Here is a 22,266-nt window from a genome sequence, read left to right as displayed (position 1 = left end):
GTTAAGACGAGTTACAGATATGTAGCAAGCTGTGTAGTCACTATGGAATGCATATCTTTTCTCCACTTGTAAAATATGATGAAAAAAGTCTAGGAATATATCCCAGTATATTCACTGTTATTTAGGACAGGTATTACGTTACAGTCGGTTACTTAATATTCCTGTTGGAGTTCCAAGCGCCATAAACAAAATAGTAGATTATTAAAAATTTTAATATGTTCTAAGAAAACATTTACGTACTTTTACGCATGATCGATAGCTCCAGGATTGAGCAACCAAATTTTTGCTTACAATAAGTTACATCGATACCTTTTTGATACATATTCATTGTGTACAATAAGATTCTGCTTAGAAACGTTTCATTTTTATGACTACTCCTCCCATTGTACCGTAAATAAAAATAAGACTGCAAGACCATTATTTCAAAAATTGATTTTCAAACTATGCATTACTTTTCCCTCTTGCAGATGAGCTTTCTCATACATTGCTGCATGATTTTAGGTATAACTTCCTGCTTCATTTAGGGATCAAAACCGTACGCTATTATGTTATTCCTTATTTTTATTTTTATATTCCTGGGTAAATTTAGTTTGGTATGTATTACTACCACTCTTCAGTTTGAGGGTACACTCGATTCTCATTATATGTATATGGATTATAAACAGTCCATTATTTCCTATAGTGTTTGCGTTCCTCTTATTTGTGTGGACCTGAGGTACAAATATTTTTGTCCAAATAATTTCTTGTTTAAGTCAGATTCGTTGTTATTCAGCAATTGTTGTGCACTGTTTTTAATTTAAAACTTTATATAATACCCCCTAACAATATATCATGTGGCTATCTTCTTTAATACACAAGAAAAGTAACAAATGAACGTTTCCGCGTGTGGAAACATAATTATAGGTAATAGTGTGTAACTCTGACATTAATTCTCTTTGTGAACTCAGTACATAACGTATCACTCATTTCCGAGTACCTGATGAGAAAAATGGCTCTGAGCACTATGGGACTCAACTGCTGTGGTTATCAGTCCCCTAGAACTTAGAACTACTTAAACCTAACTAACCTAAGGACATCACACACATCCATGCCCGAGGCAGGATTCGAACCTGCGACCGTAGCAGTCCCACGGTTCCGGACTGCGCGCCTAGAACCGCGAGACCACCGCGGCCGGCGTACCTGATGAGATTCACAGTTTGTTGTGAACATGTTATCATGTTCTTTGTATCCAAGTAGAATTGTCTCGCCAAATAAATAATAAATCATTAGTACTGTGTAATTTTCCTAGTCTTTCTTTGCGTGTACGTCTGTGCATCCATGAACAAAAAATTATCAGAATGAGTAAATCAGTTCATCGCTGCCGTAATAACACAGCTCACATCATAACCCGGAAGGAAACTGAGTCGTTTTGTGCACGTGCGGTGAACAAAGGGCAGGTCACCGAAGCGAATTAATCTGACAAGTGACGCTGGAAAAAAATCGTGTTTGTAACATTCTTTCAGCAGCGCCGGAAGCGGTGGCGCTATAGTTGCAGAATCATTTAACAGTTGTCATTAAATACAAAATACTGACGATAAATACACTGCCTGGTAAGACATTAAAATTTTCGATCTCGCCCCACTTATTCCGGGCAAAAGGCGTGGTAATACATAAAAATATCTGTATACTTTCTGCCAGTGTACACGACATAAAAACTAAGACCTCAAGTTCCATCATAAAATAAGGGACCTCTCACATTCCACCGAAATTTATAGCTTGCAGAAAACTCTTCCATTTTCATTGTTTTACCAATACAATTTATGAGTTTAATAATAATCATGATAATAATGTATAGAAACCGCCTGGTGGCTCAGAAACTCTTCAAACAACACTGATATGTGATTTACCAGGATTAAAAGGAAAAGACTGTGTTTGATCAATGGTCAAGTAATTAAAAAAAATAACTGCAACAGAAGAAAGAGTACAAGAAAGTGAAACACTGAAAAATGCTGACATACGTTAAGAGTAAGCTTACGTATTTAATGTCTCACGGAAACTCTAGTATTCCTCACGTGCAGCAGCAGATGCAAGAAAAACTGACGGCGTTATTTAGACGTCAACTATTATCCACGCGTAATTCGAAGTATCGAATTCGCTATTTTGTCGTTATCGATTACATACAGTCAGAGTGTCTCTTTGCGTGCTGCTTTATTTCATATAAACTAGTACAGTGACTGTGATAAATGATAATAGGGTGTGTTTCGCTTTAAAAAAATTATCCGCTTCGTCTAATTTTGATGAACACGTTTCGTCACAAATACGTTTGTAACGTGTGAACAATTACTTGGATGGATGTATGTATCTGCGAAATATATTTGTGGTAACATATTAAGACGCATTCGTTACTAATTTTAAAGCAGAAGAGGTACCTGCAGAATTTGGTCTTATTCATTAGGATTCGAATTTGTGATGATGAAATGCGTTTCTAGAAGCGCATGTGTGAGAACTAAAATTTTTAAAAAAGTATTATTTAACTAAAGAACACAACAGACTGGAGCTTTCGAAAACGATCGGCCATCAATTGATACCGATAGCAGCCTCGTGTAAATATTTCTTTTCTCACAACTATCTGATGCATTGTACAAGTATAGGAATATTTTGCAATGGTATCCTTCATTGTGTATACGAATTGCACCCGTAAACTTTTATATTTGTCTTTAAACGAGCTTTAACGAAGATTGGAACACTGTCCTATCTTTCTCCAAAACTACTAATCAGGTAGCCTCAAGATACACGGATCACGAAAAGAAATGAAATTATTTATTTCTGGGCGCTTAAGAGTGAATAAAACTTTGAATAAATGTCGTATGTGATTACAGATGACTGCAAACGTCGTTCCATTTTCTTTTCAATTATTTAAAGATTAAAAGAGGAAGCATCAAACGATGCTCTTCTATTCACTGATCGCTGAAGAGGACGTTTGTGCAGTGTGGGAATTACTGTAGAAGACCGTTAGATTTACTTCCACGAGATAAAGAAGTACTGGTGATTCATCATTAGCAGTTCGTCATGTTTTACACCACCACACTTCAGTGAGGACGCTTTGTTCTTCGAGAGCGTTATGTTCGTTGGGTGGGGGACGGATTGCGCATTATCTCTCGTGATACGAGGAAATACTAGAATCATTCGACTGAGTCACATTTCCGTATGTGTAAGAGTCGAGGTGCACTAGCTACATTATTGATATAGTACAATAAAATTAATAAAAAATATCTATCAACTATATGAAGATGATTGCGAATTTGTCGCCGTCCGAAAATCCTGTCTATCAAGACGAGAATGATGATTATTTCCACATCCGCAAGGGGCTTTTTCAGACGTGGAATGCTCACCGCTCACCAGTCATTGAGAAATGATATGAGGAACAATGCCTTTCTGAAGTCACAGACATGTTTACAAGTCTCTGCTGAAGATCTGGACGCTCGCAGACCCATAGCGTGATCTTCACATCTCTAACTTGTGCCGTGTTACGTTGTCATCCTTCGATAACTAAAGTCTCGGATGCAAGAATTGCTATTTTCTATCAATGGCTATCTTCGAATGCTGTTGATAAATTACACTTTACTTGAAAATTATCTTTCGTTTGGTTTGGAAGGATGAATATTAATCTATTTATTTGGCCGTAAAATAAGTGGAACAGTAGAAATCTGACAGTACTATTTCAACTGTACACGAAAACAGTGTAGGTAATAATGGAAATCTTGCGATTAATTTAACGATTTGTGCATGTCACTCTGTGCCCACACCTAAAATTTTCATTACTCTTCAAGATGCCCAATGACGCTGACCTTACTGCTGCGAAGATATCCAAAATTATAATTCAGATTTTCGGTTCACTGTCCAAAAGATCAATCAAGTTGGAAAGCAACGATTTTAGGTTACTGAAATGACATTCTTATTTTTTATCACTGATATTCTTGTTCAAAAGGGTGGAAAACCAATTAATAAATAGTTTTCTGAAAGTGTATATCTTAAAATGTGGCTGTTGTTCAGTATACTAATGAACATTCGCAGCTCATGTTTTAATTACTGAAGATGAATTTCCAGGAAGCTGGCGAGAATAAACTGGAAGTTCGGCATTGTATCTTAGTCAAAACTTGACTGTGAGGGAACCGTAGAATGAATGATCTGTATAGATTCAATATCTTACACTACAAAAGAGACCTACGATACACAATAAATTATATTTGATATCTAGCCGCCCATATGTGGGAGCGTAATAGTTTGGGGAATTTTCATATACGATTTGCACCATGTCCACCAGGTAGTAATGATAGGCACGTGGCTACGTACCAAGAAAGCCAAAAAAGTGTTGACTCGTAACACCCATTACAATTAGCCAGTTCAGGCGCTGATTAAGTGATACCCTCTTATTTGTCATTGGGCGTTTTCTATAAGCCGTAGGCTTTGGAGAGATTGGAGTAAACGTTATTAGGCGCTATGTTTAATGTGACTAAAATCATTAAAATTTATTTCTCACTTCATACTTCATGTGTTGTCGGGATTTTGTTAGATTAAAATTTAGGCTGCATAAAATTATTAATGTTACAGTATGACAAACATCCATACACATCATAAAAATGTATGTATGTTCCATATCTCTTCCAAAAAAATGGACCTATTTAAACTAAACTTGGTACACATATTCCTTATTATCAGGCAACAGTCACTGTCGGTGTAAAAAACCTCTACCTATCATAGTTCTGGAGATATCACGTCATAAACAATGAGCTACGTGAAAAACTGACGCATTATGCATCACGTTTAAATTTATTACTTGTGTCCTACTAACTCTATTCACAATGAATTTCCCAGACACTATCCGCATATGCCGGTAAATGCACACACAAAATTATAACTTGGTACCACTCATAGTTCAGGGAATATGACGTCATAAACACTGAGATGCGTGGAAAACTGCCGCATCAAACATGACGTTTAAATTTAACACTTCTTTGTTACTAACACTATACGCAACATATTTCTCAGACAGTGGCCACATATGCCGCTGAATGCACCTACATAAATATATCATTGTGAGATAGGTAGTTCAAGAGATCTGACGTCACATAAATACTGGGATGCGTGAAAAATTGCCGCATCATACATGAAATTCTAATACATTTATTCTTCACCGCTAACTAAGACACTCAAACAGTCGTGTCAAGTTAAGGAAATCCCTGACATCTGGCAGCACTTTTGAACGCATTCAACTGCTAAGCGCACACGGCTGTAGGCGAAAACAATAGCCGTCTATAGAATCATGAAAAGGCGTTGCTATAGAGACGTTTGTAAAAATGCGTGGCAGCTGCATCAGTATACACAAACTGTCTGGGACCATCTCACACCGAATCTACTGCAGGTATATTCGTAATAGAATATTGACAAACCGAATACCCGAGCAATGCCGAGTTTGTCAGTTAGAGAGAGAGAGAGAGAGAGAGAGGGAGAGACTTTCGGCAGCCTGTGTCAATATTGTTACAATTCTTCAGCGTGTGCTGCAGCTTCATGTTATAAATTACTTACAATGCTGGAATATTAAAAGTCTACTGTTTCGGCTATGTAGCAGCGGCCTTCCTCATTACGTATTTACAGTGTAGTCTAAGAGCATAAATTTGTTTTTCTCCGTTTCTCTTCATTTGCTATCCGCCCTACCTCAGAATTCTTCCGTGGCAACGCATTTCAAAATCTTCTGTTTCTTTTCATATCACATGTAAACCCAGTAGAAAATAATTGCTACAAAAGGTTTCATTGTTGTAATGGCTTCATTTCTGGCCCAGTATGACTATCGTAGGTTCCACACCCCGTGCCCCGGCGGAGTTGTGTTTAAGTGGTGGGAGGTAAATTTGCGTCCCCAAAAGGGGTCTTTCAGTGGTTTTATGGTTATATCTCGTAAAGGACTCACAGTATCGAAAACAAGGTCCTATTAAAAGTTGTAGTACAATAAATCCTGCATTGAATGAGACCAGACGCTAGTGTTCATCAAATTTGTATGGATTTTAAAAAGTTATAGAAGAATACTATTTGCGTTCCAGAAGACCAAAAGTGAATTTTTTGGACCACGCATTTCCGAACAATTGCGTCTTAAAATTGCATCAACTGACATTCATCGTGTAGGTTGGGAAGAGAAGGCCTTTTTTTTATTTTTTGCTGTTAAAGTACTTCCTTTGTGAGCTGGCACCCTGTCCTCTCTCTCTGCTCTATGCAGCTGGAATAAGGAAGATTCCCAAGACAATATTAAAATAAATGACTTGTCCGCACCACTGGATGAGGTAAACGTGGAAGGAGCAGCTTCTGTCATCGATGGTGCATTTCTTCTCCGCCGGGTTGTGTGGAACAATGCTGAAACATTCCAATTAATCCTAATCAAATATGCTAATTACCTAAAGAGATACTGCAACCGAAGTGCAACAAGTGAGAGCTACTCACAAGACCTGTCCGCCAAGAGCATCAAATACGATAAGCACCTCCGCCAAAGCGAAAGACACACTATCCTGAGGTCATCTTTACCGAGTTGACGAAGGTGACAATGACTCAGGAGCAATTCCTTTCCAACGACAGAAATAAAATACATCTTGCTTGGTTATTGAGAGGCTTGAAGGTGAAGGCTTCTCATTAAAGCTAATGAAGACGTAGATCACCTGATTCTTGCCACGGTCCTTGAGGTATCACAGGAGCATGAGAAGGTTACGGTAGCTGGTGAGGATACGGCCTTCTCATCATGCCCGGTGCCCTATCCACATCATTAGCAAACACATATTTCTCAAAACCTGGAGAAGGAACGACGCCATCAAAAGTATTTGGTCCTAACAGCTTCAAACTGTCAGACAACATCAGAAAGCCACTCACATTTCTCCACGCCATAGTTGGATGTGACGTAACTTAATGCTCCTCGAGCAGGGCAAGAAGAAGGTGGCCTAGCTGTTGGCTGAAAATAAAACTCTTCAACAAGAAATGAAACCTTTCTTCGAGCATGATACTGAAGCTGGAGCTATTGCCAAAGCTAGCCTACTTTATCTAAATTGCGATTCGACATGTTTTCCAAAACCCTAGTGTAATCCCAATTCATCGCTAACACCAACATCCGAAGCACCCCGCTAACTTTGCTTGAGAACTTACTCACAAGCACAAATATGTTCAGGACACCAGATGGATCTGCTCCTCTGAGGATGGCAGGTTTCAAAGTTTGCTGTTGATCCGTTCCTACCTCTAAGAGAACCGGCTCCACAGCCTCTTCTCTCCACAATTTTCCGGAAATGCAATAAGGAGTGTGCAGGTGGTTGTGGGTGTCAGAGAACTGGGATTAAGTGTTCATTGATTTGTGCCAACTGCAAGGGGAGCTCCTGCACTAACTTCATCCAAACAGATGAAACTGACGAAACAGATGCTGACGAAACCTGGACTGCATATATGGGGCTACTAAAATTACAGACTTTGAGAAGCCGAGTGATGGACCGACGGACATCTAATCGGAAATTACAGACTTTGAGGAGTAGTAGCCCAACGAGAGTCAAACGTGGACTTATGTGAGATTTGTACCTGCCTACTTTTCCCCTTTCATCGTCACATCTTTAACTACAGTTCTTGTTGTTGCGAAATATAATCATCACCTATTGATTTCAAGGTGTTTCTTAACCTGCGTCCATCTTCATGTCAGCTAAATGAATCCCATCATATTCTATATGAAACAATTATTTAATAGTTTTACACGTTCTACAATTTTAAAATTTTATTGTCTTATTATATTTACTAAGTACAAGACTAAGGCAAGGAGTGCTATAGCACTATATTTAATACAGTGTGAATAACACATTGAAGAACTGCATTTTAAAGTCCTCACTGACGCTGAAAAATGTTCCAAATTTAAAGCGGAGCTGTATGGAAATGTGTGGTCCAAAATATTCACTTTTGATGTCATCGAACGCTGAATTTATTCCACTATAACTTTTGTATGGACAACTTTATCGATAGATGGATTAGTTTAGATGATATTATCAAAAAGCAGAAGCTGAAACGAAAGTTTTCATAATTAAGTCACATTTGTCCAACTTTGATGAGCACTGGTATGGGAAGGGGGGCCCAAGAAATATGCGTCTGGTCTCATTCAATGCACGATTTAATGCTCTAAACTTGTTACGTCACAACGTTTTTGATATTGTGAGCCCTTTACGAGATATAACCGCAATACCACAAAAATACCCCTTTCGGGGGTACATTTTTACCCCCATCACTTAAGTGGAACTTTGGCGCGGATAAAACCTAGGATAGTCATACCGGGCTACAAATTAAACCAGTGAATCAATAAAACCTTTGTAGCAATTATTTCCGATTCGTCTACTTTTTTCGTTCTACGCTACTGCTCTATGTGGGTATTTATAGCACAGGTGTCACTCGCGAACTATTGCACACAAATAATTGCATAACAATTTGCAACCAGTTAAATTTATATTCTGTGTTAACAGATTTCTCTTTTTCAGAAAGGATTTCCTTGCTATTGTCATTCTGCGTTTTATATTGTGTCTACTTCGACCGTTTTCAGATATTTTGCTGTCCAAATAGCAAACCTCATCTAGTAGTTTTAGTGCCTCAAGTCCCAGTTTAATTCACTAAGTATCAAATGATTTAATTCGACTACATTCCTTTACCATTGTTTTAACTTTTGTTGATGTTCATCTTATAACTTCTTTTCAAAATACTACTAGTTTCGTTCAGTTGCTCTTCCAGTTCTTTGCCATCTCTGACAGAATTACAACAGCATCGTCAAACGGCAGGAGTAGCTTGTAATTTATAGCAAGAAGGTTTCAGTTTCGACTGTTTCAAATAATTGAAGTGAGTGTTGGCTCCGTGTGTCAGCTTTGGCTTTTAATTTATTGGCTGTCGGTACGTGCCCGCACAGCCATCTCAATTCTGGAAACGAGAGTCTACAGTTTGTTTCGACAATGCAGATTATCAGTGTCACATAGGCTTAACGAAGAACAGATTCCTACATACACTGAGGTGACAAAAGTCATGGAGTACCTCCTAACATCGTGTCGGACCCATTTTTGCCGGCCGTTGTGCAGCAACTGGACATAGCATGGACTCAACAAGTCGTCAGAAGTCTCCTGCAGAAATATTGAGCCATGCTGCCTCTATATCCGTCCATAATTGTGAAAGTAGGGCCCGTGCAGAATGTTGTGGACGAACTGACCTCATAATTATATCCCGCAAGTGTTCATGGAATTCATGTCGGACAAGGTGTGTGGCCTAATCATTCGCTTGAATTGTCCAGAATATTCCTTAAACCAATCGCGAACAATTTTGGCCTGGTGACATAGCGCATTGTCATCCCCGAAAATTCCATCGTTGTTTGGGAACATGAAGTCCATGAATGGCTGCAAGTTGTGTCAAATTAGCCGAACACAGCCGTTACCAGTCAGCGACAGCTTCAGTTTGAGCAGAGGACCCAGCCCGCTCCACGTACACAAAGCCCACACCATTATGGAGTCAACGCCAGCTTGCACAGGCTTCGTGAGGTCTACACTACAATCGAACCCTACCATCAGCTCTTACCAACTGAAATCGGAACTCATCTGACCAGACCGTGGTTTTCCAGTCGTCTAGGGTCCAACCGATATGGTCACGAGCCAAGGAGAGGCGCTGTAGGCGATGTGCTGTAAGCAAAGACACTCTCGTCGGTCGTCCGCCGCCGTAGTCCATCAACGCCACATTTCGTCGCATTGTTCAAACGGATTTATTCGTCTTACGTCCCACATTGATTTCTGCGGTTATTGCACGCAGTGTTTCTTATCTGTTAGTACTGACTACTCTACGCAAACACCGCTGCTCTCGGTCGTTAAATGAAGGCCTTCGGCAACTGCGTTGTCCGTGGTGAAACCTGAAATTTGCTTTTCTCTTCACACTCTTGACACTGTATCTCGGAATATTGAATTCCCTGACTATATCCGAAACGGAATGTCCTGTGCGTCTAGCTCCAACTACCATTCCGCGTTCTGAGTCTGTTAACTCCTGTCCTGCGTCACATACCTTTACATGTGAATCGCCGGAGTAAAAATGACAACTCCGCCGTTTTATGCCTTGTGTACACGATACTACCGCCATCTATGTATGTGCATATCGCTCTACCATGACTTCTCTTACCTCAGTGCATATCGACTGCGTACTAAACGCCATAGAAAACCAGGTACGGAGATTTTTTTGTGTTTATTGAATTTCTTAGAATGGCTGTAATTCTACTTACAACACGCACAGTAAGAAATCGTAGATTAGAGACAGAATATTGTTAGAGAACTCAGTCCGAGCCGCTTTGGGCTTCGTGACCGTCCGCCGGGCGCGTCTTGTAATTAGCCGGCAGTGGAGCGGTTGCCACAGCCGGGGATTTACTGCCGGACTTCACGGTGCGCGCCTAACGCCTGCGTCTCCTGGTTGCGACAAGCTTTGTCTGGCAAATCGCTCGGCCACAACTCACGGCAGCCTCTTAATTAGCCATTATTCTGCGCCACACCGATTACTACCGCCGGCGGAACGGTAGCTCCTGGTCCAGCTCTGAGACGTCCCACGCGAAACAAATTAAGAAGGGAGGATGGTGGGGGAGGGTGGGGACATACGAACACTCCGGCTATTGTCCCGTGCCTATCTGGTTACCACGCTTCAGATTCTCTAACGGCTGATACAACTACTATGACATTAAAGACGATTCGTGACCCCAATTGGAGGTACAGAAAAGTAGAAGAATATTTTGCCACAAGTATATATCCACATCCACATTACACTCCGTGAGCGGCCTGCCACCTTGTGCTGTGTGGTGGAGGGTACTTTCGGCACAATTATCTTCTCTCTCTCTCTCTCTCTCTCTCTCTCTCTCTCCCCCACCCTTTCACCTTTCATCATTCCATTCCGGAATCGCGAATGACCCGTGGGAAGAATGATTTTCGATAAACCGCCTCATCAGCTTCAATTTCTCTGGATTTCCAGCAGCAGGATTTGTGGTGTCACCGCCAGACACCACACTTGGTAGGTAGCCTTTAAATCGGCAGCGGTCCGTTAGTATACGTCGGATCCGCGTGTCGCCACTGTCAGTGATTGCAGACCGAGCGCCGCCACACGGCAGGTCTAGTCTAGAGAGACTCCCTAGCACTCGCCCCAGTTGTACAGCCGACTTTGCTAGCGATGGTTCACTGTCTACATACGCTCTCAATAGCAGAGACGACAGCCTTCAGCTACGTCATTTGCTACGACCTAGCAAGGCGCCATATTCAGTTACTATAATTACTTCAAGAATGTATTCTGAACAGATAATATTGTGAATCATGTACCGTCAAGAGCGACGTTCATCATTAATGGATTAAAGTTAAGTATCAAACTAATTACCTCCGCTTTCTGAATTCTCATTCCTTGTCACGTTCCAGACCTCACGTCAGTATAGTTCTTCCCTCCTTACGCCAGTCTGCGTGAGCTAAAACGCGTGCATTTCGGCCTCCACTAGTGACACTGTGTTGGCTCTTCTGCCAACACAAAAGGATTAATTGCAGTAATTTATGTTATACAGTTCGCTACAGAAACAGGCAAAATTGCAAGATTCACTTTTTATTCAGTTGATGACTAATTCTGGGTTACTAGAACCCATTTTCAAAACGGTTCAAATGGTTCCGAGCACTATGGGACTTAACATCTGAGGTCATCAGTCCCCTAGACTTAGAACTACGTAAACCTAACTAACCTAAGGACCTCACACACATCCATACCTGAGGCAGGATTCGAACCTGCGACCGGACTGAAGCGCCTAGAACTGCTCGGCCACAACGGCCGGCCCAACCCATTTTCAAATCGTCCTGCGAGATGGAGAGTTAAAATCACGATTTATCCAGTAAACGTTTAGAAAAAAGTATTGAGTGCATACGGAGGCTCTTCTAAAATTCGTCAGGAGCATTTCCTCTGACGTTTCGACAGATATTTGCTATTTCTTTTTTGGAAAATGTAGCGAGAGTCAGTCCAAACAATTACTGCTCGTTACGTCTTTTATGTGACGATTATTATCAAAAAAATTGTCGGTTTGTTTCCTCGTACAAACAAAATTATTTTTAATTCGGAATTTCACGTGTCCATTCGATGGAGCACCTTCAAGTTACTCTAGTCCGATGGCCTTTTTATCGATGCGTATTAACAGGTACAGTAAAACACGAAGAATAGATAGCAGTCCAGTAGCGATTGAGTAGCCCTGCATCCTTGGCGGTAGCAGTCGGCGCGTGCCAGAGCTGTGCTGCCGCTGCTGGAATACTGGTTATTCTTCGACTTTTGCTCTCACTGTTAATACATATCAGTAAAACAAATATGGCGCTCGCCTGATATGCGACTGCTCTATCGAATGAACGCGTAAAGTTCCGCTTCAAAAATAATGTTGTTTGTAACTGGAAACAAAGCGACGCTTTACTTGCTCAAAGATTAGAGAAAATACGCCTGACTAATCTTCGGAGAGGACCCTGTGTAACAAGATACGGGTCGTATCATACCAGAGTATACGTAGCATACAGACGAAATAATATTTTCCAAAATAGCAGTAACCATGTCAAGATTATACAGATACGTACAACATGGTAAGTTTAACCATGAATAGTGACAGAACAAACATGTAACTAATAGTCAACTTCCTCCGCTGCCACAAGGAAAAACTTTATTATAACTTCCAATAACACGAAACACTTAATATAATAAAAGTACAAATCATCTACCACACTTAAACTCTTTAAAATTCTCCAAACCAGCTGGGACAATTAAGACCAATGAACAGAAACAAAAGTCGTCAGGTAACATTATTCATTTTAACCCTTTTAAGTAATGTGGAAAGAAACCAAAATTGTACAACACTGAAAAATCATGATAAATTTTCAAAATTTCTCTGATTTTCTCGTCACGTTCACTTCGCGATATATATATGTGAGGGGGGGGGGGGGAGAGAGATTGAGGGGGGGGGGAGTGGGGGGAGAGGTAATTGGTTATCCAACGTTTCTTCGAATGTACGCTCTCGGAATTTCAACAGCAAGGACCTCGCAATGCCCGTGATTACAGCGCACCTTCGTAACGCTGTCGCACCGACTAAACGATCCCGTGACGGAACGTGCCGCTCTTAAATGGCTCTTCTCTATCTCTTTGGTGATTTTCCCTAAATCTCCCCAGGCAGATGCCAAGATCTTTCCTTTGAAAGTGCACTGCCGATTTCCTTCCGCATGTTTGAAACATTCCGGGCTCGTGCTGCGTCTCTGATGATCTCTATTTCGACGGAACGTTAAACCCTAATCTTCCTTCCTTCTATCTCTTCTTTTTTATACCCAGCCTGGCAAGGGATCCAGACTGCTGAGCAAACCGCAAGAAGTAACAGAACAATTGTCTTAATAAGCCACTTCTCTTGCGTATGAATTACCTTTCCTTAAGTTTCCTCTAATTAATCCCTATTTCCTTTATATGGCCACTCCACCATAGATCGCTCCATATGGTTAGTCCTAGTTACTCACACAGTAGTTCCTACTTCCAGTGATTTATCGTCAATGGTGTAATCGAACAGCGGCGAATCTCTCCACCTGTCATGGTGCATTTATTTATATTAAGGTTCAGCTAGCAGTTCCGGAGCCAATCGTCGATATTCTGCAATTCTCTATAGTTCTATGACGTAGAAGCCTTCTTGTAAAGCACAGCATCGCCTGCAAATAGCCTCAAGGGGCCTCCAACATTATACACTAGACCATTAACACGTATCGTAAACAGTAACGGCCCTATAACCTTTGCGCTATTCCTGAAACTACCCTGACATCTACCGATTTTTTTCCGTTAGGATGGCATTCTGGTATTTCTGTCTGAAAAGAAGTCGTGAGTCCAGTAGTAAACCTAGTTCGATTGTCGGTGAGCTCGTTCATTAACCCACAGAAGTATAGAGAATAGTTGGTGCATGACGCAACCAGCCACAAATACGTTTTAAATGTTTTATTTTAGTGCCATAAGCGGTTTCTTGCTACCGTCCCGTCTTCAGATGACTAATATCTTTCGTCACACAGATGTTTCGATCAACACCACGTCGTCCGCTCCGTACTGCACAAGAATATTCGAGTATTTAGTGCCACTTATAACAGTTGTTTCATTAATAAAAATACACTAAAGTACTTGCATTTATATATGATGCAAAATAGTTGTATTCACTTACATAGGTTCCAGTAAATGGTGATCTATTCTGTTGTGGTCCAGGTGGTTTTCTTTTCTAGCTCGATGTATATGTTCTTGAATTCCACTATAGTGATTTATTTACAATATGTGTGTTACGGTTGAATTCAACACTACATACATCAAGCTAGGAAACCACATGGACCACAACAAAACAGATACCCATCTACTCGAACGTATGTAAGTGAACATAACTATTTTCTATTTTTATTTATGAAATGACTGATAAAGTAGCCCAAAACACTCGAATATTCTTGTGCAGCACGGAGCAGAAGGCAGGCCGTTGATCAAAACTTCTACGTAACGAAAATATTTGTCGTATGAAGATGGGCTTGGTAGCCCGATACCTTTTATGCCACTAATATAAAAAAAACATTTAAAAAGTACTTGTGGCTGGTTGCGTCATTCACCAACTATCATTAAAGGCAGCGGAGTTCAGAAGATCCAACGCGGATAAAATAACTATAGCGAACGCCTTCCTCAAGTCGAGGAACATGGAACCAACGACGGCGCCGTTTCCTCCGGCGTTGTGCATTTCGTAGGCGAGCAGAGCGAGCCGAGTTGTTGTTCGCAAAAGATAGGTCATTCCGGAACTTTTGTTTTAAGTCAGTGTATGGATCTTAGTCTCTGCTGAAATAATCGGACAAATTAGAAGTCAAAGTTTCGACTTCAGTTCTTCATTTGACCCCAATATTTTCGAACCCTCACGTCTAAGATAATTGTTGTTGTGGTCTTCAGTCCTGAGACTGGTTTGATGCAGCTCACCATGCTGTTCTATCCTCCGCAAGCTTCTTCATCTCGCAGTACTTGCTGCAACCTACATCCTTCTGAATCTGTTTAGTGTATTCATCTCTTGGTCTCCCTCTAAGATAATATTTACATAAATTCCTGATATGGTCGGTCTGTGGGGTGATCTGCAACGTATGGTGACTGAAGAAAACTTCACAAGCCAAGATCGCTTAAAAGGCATTTTTTTGGATGACTGGTTTCGACAGAACTATGCTGTCATCATCGGATCTTTCGCTTTCGAATTTTTACAACTTACTATCCATCAGTGTTACAAGTCACTTCACACTGCACATGGCCCGCATCTCGTGGTCGTGCGGTAGCGTTCTCGCTTCCCACGCCCGGGTTCCCGGGTTCGATTCCCGGCGGGGTCAGGGATTTTCTCTGCCTCGTGATGGCTGGGTGTTGTGTGCTGTCCTTAGGTTAGTTAGGTTTAAGTAGTTCTAAGTTCTAGGGGACTGATGACCATAGATGTTAAGTCCCATAGTGCTCAGAGCCATTTGAACCACTGCACATGTTCCTCCAGCAACACATTGGCATGTCAATTGTAAAAGTATTGTGTACAAACAGTACAGTTACTTGTTTTTGTACGTAAAATACTTTTACATTTGACATGCCGATGAGTAGTGATCTTCGCGGTAGTGGGAAGTGCATATGATACTTCAAGCGACTTGAATAACTGATGGATAAAATGTTGTAAAAATTCAAAAGCATAAGATTCTATGATGACAGCATGTTTGTGTCGAAACCGGTCTTCCAATAAAATGTTTTTTAGCGATCCTGGATTGCGAAGTTTACTTTAGTTACCATACGACAATGTTTGAGGAGTGGAAATTGAAAACGTTCCAAGTGCCATTTTTCAAACAGAACGCGTTTTCAGTGCTGTTGTGTTCTCGGTACCCTGTTGCGTGTACCTAGTCTTGATCCAGGCGAAAGTGTTTCAAGCATGCGTTAGCAGATGGCGCATCGTCTTTGTGTCAAGCTGTGCTTCCCCACGGAGTTCCAAAATATAAAATGTATGAGAAGTGGTTCTTTCTTTATTACAGTTCTACTAGTCAAGAACCTAATGCTGCATTTATGCACTAGTACTATCATAAATAAAACTTGATGTTTCAGTATGAATGGCAATTGCAACAAATACTTTCTTCCTGCTACTTTGCCCAAAACTGACATTTTTAAGACCGCGTCTGGGAAAAAAATACAAAATGATTCTTGTAAAGAAGAAAAGAGCAACCAGCCACTGTTAACAAAACTTTTCATTTGCACAAATAGCGGTGTTACTAGTTTACATTAGTTGTCAGACAGAAAATAGCCAAGAACTAATGTAAACAATAACGAGTGTAATAAAAATGTAAAAGCACATGCTGGTGGACGAGATTCACCTTTTGCTCCGATATTTGAGCAGTGGCTCCTCCAGTCATCAGAGTGACTCTTGGTCATAAAATCTATTTTAGTGCCAATACAAGCTGGCGACATTTGCTTGCAAAATAATCAGTACTTGAAGGATGGAGTTAAAGTGGTCCTAACAACAGGCAACAAAATCTACTGCAAAAATCGCTAAGGAAACAAAATTGAAGGAAAAACTGGAAGGCTGTAGATATTAACATAATTAGACACACAGAAGGCGTCCCTGCGAGGTTGCCACCGCTTGCTGTCACAGTGATCCCAAGACTATCACCGTAACGTATACGCCGATTTAAGCCCGCAGAAAAAAATGGCGATGCCTACATGACGGAGATGCTGCGCGACTCGTTTACAAGCTGACTGATACTTACGCATACTAGTGAAAAATGTAGGCCACTCCGGCCGAGTTGCAACTGTAATTTATTACCCATGAAATACTGAACACTCACAACCGAAATTTTAATCATATTTCTAGTGTCTAGACGTATCGATATCTTACTCTTAAACAGGCAGATGATACAAGATTACAGCAATACTTTTGTGAAAGAATAAGAAATTTGTGATTTAAAAGACGTTGCAGTTGTAGCTGTACCTTCTAAACACAGCGTCAAAACTTCTGAGAGATAGGTTTCATTTGGGAATATCCAACTTTAAGATATATACAAAACCAGCGCATCAATTATTATTCTTCAGAAGCGCAGCGCTTACTTCTCTGGTCTCGCACGAAAGTATACTAATAACCAAAAATCCGAAATGAAAATATTGTGGTTTATTTGCGGTTAACGGACGCAATCAACAACAGAATCAAAATAATTTGTTATTCAAGCACAGTAAGTGCTGTGTAAAAATAATATAGGTTATACTCATGTGACGCCAAGGGATGAGATAATAGAATGTAATTGTTTCGATCCAAAGCAACATATTAAAATATGACTAGTGGCGAAATTCGTTTACAGTTATTTGATTCACTTTAACAGCTCCGACACTAAATAAGAAAACGTAGAACCCAAGAAAAATTTAAGTGAATTTTACTGGAGGGGCATTTCATGTTATGAGAATACATTAACTTTATTATTAAGGCTCATTTAATTTCTGTTTCTCGACTGTATTTCCAATATAAACGAAAATTCTTATTTTCAGAACCGTTTTCTCAACCGCTGATTTACAGTCTCCTGAGTCCTAGTCTTGAGATTGATTTGAATTATTTACGTTGATTAAATCTTCATTCTGTTCAAAAATGGTTCAAATGGCTCTGAGCACTATGGGACTTAACTTCTGAGGTCATCAGTCCCCTAGAACTTAGAACTACTTAAACCTAACTAACCTGAGGACATCACACGCATCCATGCCCGAGGCAGGATTCGAACCTGCGACCGTAGCGGTCGCGCGGTTCCAGACTGTAGCGCCTAGAACCGCTCGGCCACCCAGGCCGGCCTTCATTCTGTCTTCGGACGTAGTAATTTTATTTCCGTTTAAAAGGGAATTCAACCGACTGTGACCTACAGGACACGTACATTGCTCCACTGCGGTCACAGGATTTTTGACATTACCCATATTCTATGGCGGCCGGTCAGATTGGCCGAGCGGTTCTATGCGCTACAGTCTGGAACCGAGCGACCGCTACGGTCGCAGGTTCGAATCCTGCCTCGGGCATGGATGTGTGTGATGTCCTTAGGTTAGTTAGGTTTAAGTAGTTCTAAGTTCTAGGGGACTGATGACCTGAGAAGTTAAGTCCCATATTGCTCAGAGTCATTTGAACCATATGCTATCAAAGCAGTTATTGCGAATTCCAAAGGTTTCCGAAAATGTATTTCCGCCATTTGACTGTATATAATGTACTTCACTACCTAGCCATGGGCTATTTTCAAATGTTGTAAGGAACTCGAACCAACGTACACAAGTCTTTTCTGTTATAGAGGTGGGCTACACGTTCAGTCCTGGTTCTGCCATGCTAAATCAATTTCCCTTCAGATTTCCTGAATGACCGGTGGTCAATGCTGTATTTGTTCCTATATTAAAAAGGACAACTTGTTACACACGTGGTTCGTGTGTCAGTACGATTTGTTTGGTACATAGGATCTACCCTCACAGTTACCTATATTAGCGCAACATATATTCCCTATCGCGCCGATGCACTTGGTTCTCCGTAGTGTAAACATTACATTAAGTGTGCGTCATCTAATGCCTTCCTCACACAAGTTATTAAGCACTTAAAGGCTATAAATACTGTGTGTATAAGCTCTGTCCTCTAATGTAAGCATCTTTGGCGCGTATAAATCTAAACAGATGAACCAGTTCTGTTCCTTTTGCTAACGTAACCTTGACGGCTTTTTACTTTTCAGCTTACTCATTGCAAAGAAGTACTAGCAACTTCAGAAGTTAGTGGAGCGTTGCTTTAAATTTAGAATATGCGTTCTTACAGTGGTATTCACAGTCAAAACAAAGCGAAGAAGCATGCTGGATCTACTGCTTGGAGACCAGTTATAAGAAGACAAAATTTTCTTCAAGAATTTTATTGAACATTACTTCTAGTTTTTTCCCTGTTTCGTTTTGAAAGGTACCACAGTCTAAATACTTGTAAGAAATAACACTATTTTCGCCAGATATTTAATTTATTCCATTATTAATTTTGGCCTGCAGGCATTTTCAAGATGTTTTCAAGCGCCTTTACACATCCCGCAGGCTACGACGAAACCAGAAATGAGCCAAATATTTGACACAGTCTACACTCATATGTGTTAGCATTTCACCTGTTTCCCCTCCACACATGCTGATGTTTTACATAATTTCATGGGAATATTAAATGAATTTCATCGTTAGTGTTAGACATTTCCACAATCTGAGGAAATATAAGTAACTGTAATAACAGCAGATAATCGAAGAAAGTTGTCATACTAACCACTTTCATCGTGTATATCTTCCTGAAACGTATTTTAATACGGTGGAGGAGGTGTGACAACACGTGTTCACTCTTTTATGACGGAGGATGGGACCAGCAACTTAGGTAGGCCTACTAATTTTTTTTATTTATTTCCAAAATCCGTTCCGTTGCGATAACAGTCATTTCTTTCTGATGACTAATTTCGGACCATCAGGTCCATTCCCAAACCGTGGACGTGATGGTCCGAAATTAGTCACCACGAAGAAATGACTTCTGTCGCAGATGTGACGGATATTGGGAAGAAAGTATAAAATATGTTCACTCATTGTCTTTCGTTCTAAAATATATCAGACTTGGAATATATCAGAACCAATGTCAAAGAACAAGAACAGCTGAACCGCTAAAAATCGATGAAAACGCGTTGTCAGAAAAGTCAAAGTTCAGACAGAGACGTTTCTGTTCAGTCTGTTGTTCTGTTTCGCGGAACTAGCGTGAGTAATTTTGTGAAACTTTTTCCAAGCTGTTACTTGGTATTTCAAGATAGCAGAATTCGATAATTTGTTTCGCTGGAGCCTAGCGGACGATACTATGCCCAGTGGCGGGTGACGCACTGTGTTAGACGTCCGTTAAATATCACTCGTTTCCTGTCCAGATAGCGCGTCGCGAGACGTCGCTCGTTTAAAGAATGACTCGTCAGCTTCGTTCCATACACTGTGCAAACACGGCTCCTGATATAGAGAAAGTACGGAAAAGTCGTTTTTAGAGATGTTTCCGCAACTAGTGGTTAAGTATTCGGTTGACTAGCTCAGCCATCACGGCTGCTGGTGGCTTATGTGTTAGTCTTACTCATCACCTTTCAGTACTTTCTGAGAAAAAAAGGTTACGTCTGTCGTTACAAAGTTTGTCAAACACAGGAAGTGTTCCAGAGCTAGCTAAGTACATCTCGGGGTAACACAGTGTTTGAAACTTCTGAGGTTTGAAACTGTCGTGAAGTGAAATTATGTGAAAGAAATGATTCGTGTAGATGAGCTTGGAATCACAGTACGTTTTTCTCTGTTCGATACTTTGCTTATGCCACACGGCGTTATAACATGCATTTTCTTTTCTGTCTCATACTCTTCCTAAACAACAACATCCTTTCTCGATATACCACTCGCTGACCTCACTAAACTAGGAAATCATCCTGCAGTTATCTGACATATATTAGGGTCGCCACTCACGTGTTTCTTTCAGAACTGGAGATGCAAGTGCTGTCAACCTACAAAACTTTCTTAGCTCATCTGATTACTTCAGTGTCGAGTACCTGCTGCTCGTTCGCTCTGTCGTAGACATAGAGTGAAGATTAGCAACAACTAAGTCTGGCCACAGTAAAACATATGAAAACACTCAAGGGAAACAGAAAGATAAACTAACTGCGCGGAAGGAAACAAATGATTAGAAAACCTTTTCCGATCCGTTGGCTGGTTAATACACTACTCATTACGAACTAAGTAACATGTCGGTTTTGAGGGAACTATTGCTGTGTATACAAATGATGCAACAGTTGTCCAGATTTGTAAGCCTGGTCCTATGTCTGCCCTTGTACGTCTGCGGATGCTGGTGTATTTAAGGTAAAATCTGCGGTTTCTACTCTGGCTTCTGTGCGCTTTTCGTCCCTTTTACGTACTACTTTCAAATTTTCTTACCGCTATATTTGACTTATAGGCCCACGCACTATCTCGCAAACATTTTGACGAATGCAGAACAGCACGTAAGTTTTCCCTTAAGACGTTTCTCTAAATTACTTTTTAACTCAATGCAAAGACGCACGACAGGACCGTGCCCCTTTCCTTATTAATGTTTTCCTTTTTCCCTTTCCTTGTAGTTAATCTGATGATGCCCCGAAAGTGTGAAACGTGTTATTAAATAATCATTATTTTGCTACCAAGACTTTTTACTTTCTGAGATGAATATTAATTTATTTACTGCCAATTTTTAACTCACAGATCATCCTATGTGACAATGATGTGTGTAATCGAAATGAGTAGCAAATATTTTTTTTTATTTAGTTAGCAGCTTATAACAATAACTATTGCATTTCCTTCTGATTAAAATTAAAACATCGTATGGCATTGTTCGGTGGGGACTCTCACAGGGTGGTTTCAGCTGCCTGTCGGAAAGGTATTCTTCTTCCGCGCACACTGGCCACTTCTTGTGGAAAGTTGTATGAGAATTGTTTCGTATGCTTAGTTGCAGAGCGTTGATAACTGTAATGGAAGTGTGTATAGTGTAGTGTTATGTTTATGTTGCTCGATGATGATGATGACAATAGAAAATGGGTGAAACCTAGTCCCAGCAATTAGGCTACTCCTCCCGAACACCACAAAGGATGCCGTCGACTTAACGTGCCCATCCGACGGGCGGATCATCATCAATAGTGTGGTCATGCTCTCACTTCATGAAACATTGGGGGGATGTGTGGGATTTAATCCAGGGCATTGGCGCAAAGACTGATGATCAAGAACTTTACGCCACCACTTTTCATCCTTCTGCCAGCCAAATACTGGCAGTGAAAATTTCATCCATCACCGGGATCCGAACTGCGTACCTGCGAGTCCAGCGCCAACGCACAGGCGCGACTTCGTCTACAGAGCTCTCCATCGACCAAGAGAAAAAGTAATTTGGGTCACCAGGAAGGAACCAAGAGAAAAAGTAATTTGGGTCACCAGAAAGGAGTTGAAGTTGAAGAATTGTGAACTGGACCTGCTTGTAGAGCGTAACGTGGTGGGGAGGGAGGGGGGAGGAGGGAGGGGGGGGACTCCCACGTTCCATTTAAACCTGTGTCTCATTAATAATAATTTCTGCGGGACATGGAGCTGCTGGACTGCGGTGTTCAACTTTTTTCCAACATTCATCGATGCTGCCATAGGGCAACTTGACATAATGTGCCACAAGTACCCATGCAATGT

At 40.7% G+C, this 22,266-nt stretch overlaps 1 protein-coding gene across 1 annotated transcript in view; it reads left to right on the top strand.

Annotated features, from left to right (window-relative positions):
- Positions 1–22,266, top strand: part of LOC126200001 (homeobox protein six1-like) — a gene marked incomplete at its 3' end in the record, with an annotated part of 471,023 nt that overhangs the window by 7,362 nt on the left and 441,395 nt on the right. The window lies entirely within an intron of this gene.

This window comes from Schistocerca nitens, chromosome 1, assembly GCF_023898315.1.
Source record: "Schistocerca nitens isolate TAMUIC-IGC-003100 chromosome 1, iqSchNite1.1, whole genome shotgun sequence".
Lineage (NCBI taxonomy): Eukaryota > Metazoa > Arthropoda > Insecta > Orthoptera > Acrididae > Schistocerca > Schistocerca nitens.
Note: the sequence above shows the minus strand (reverse complement) of the source record. Positions and strands in the feature narration are given on the sequence as shown.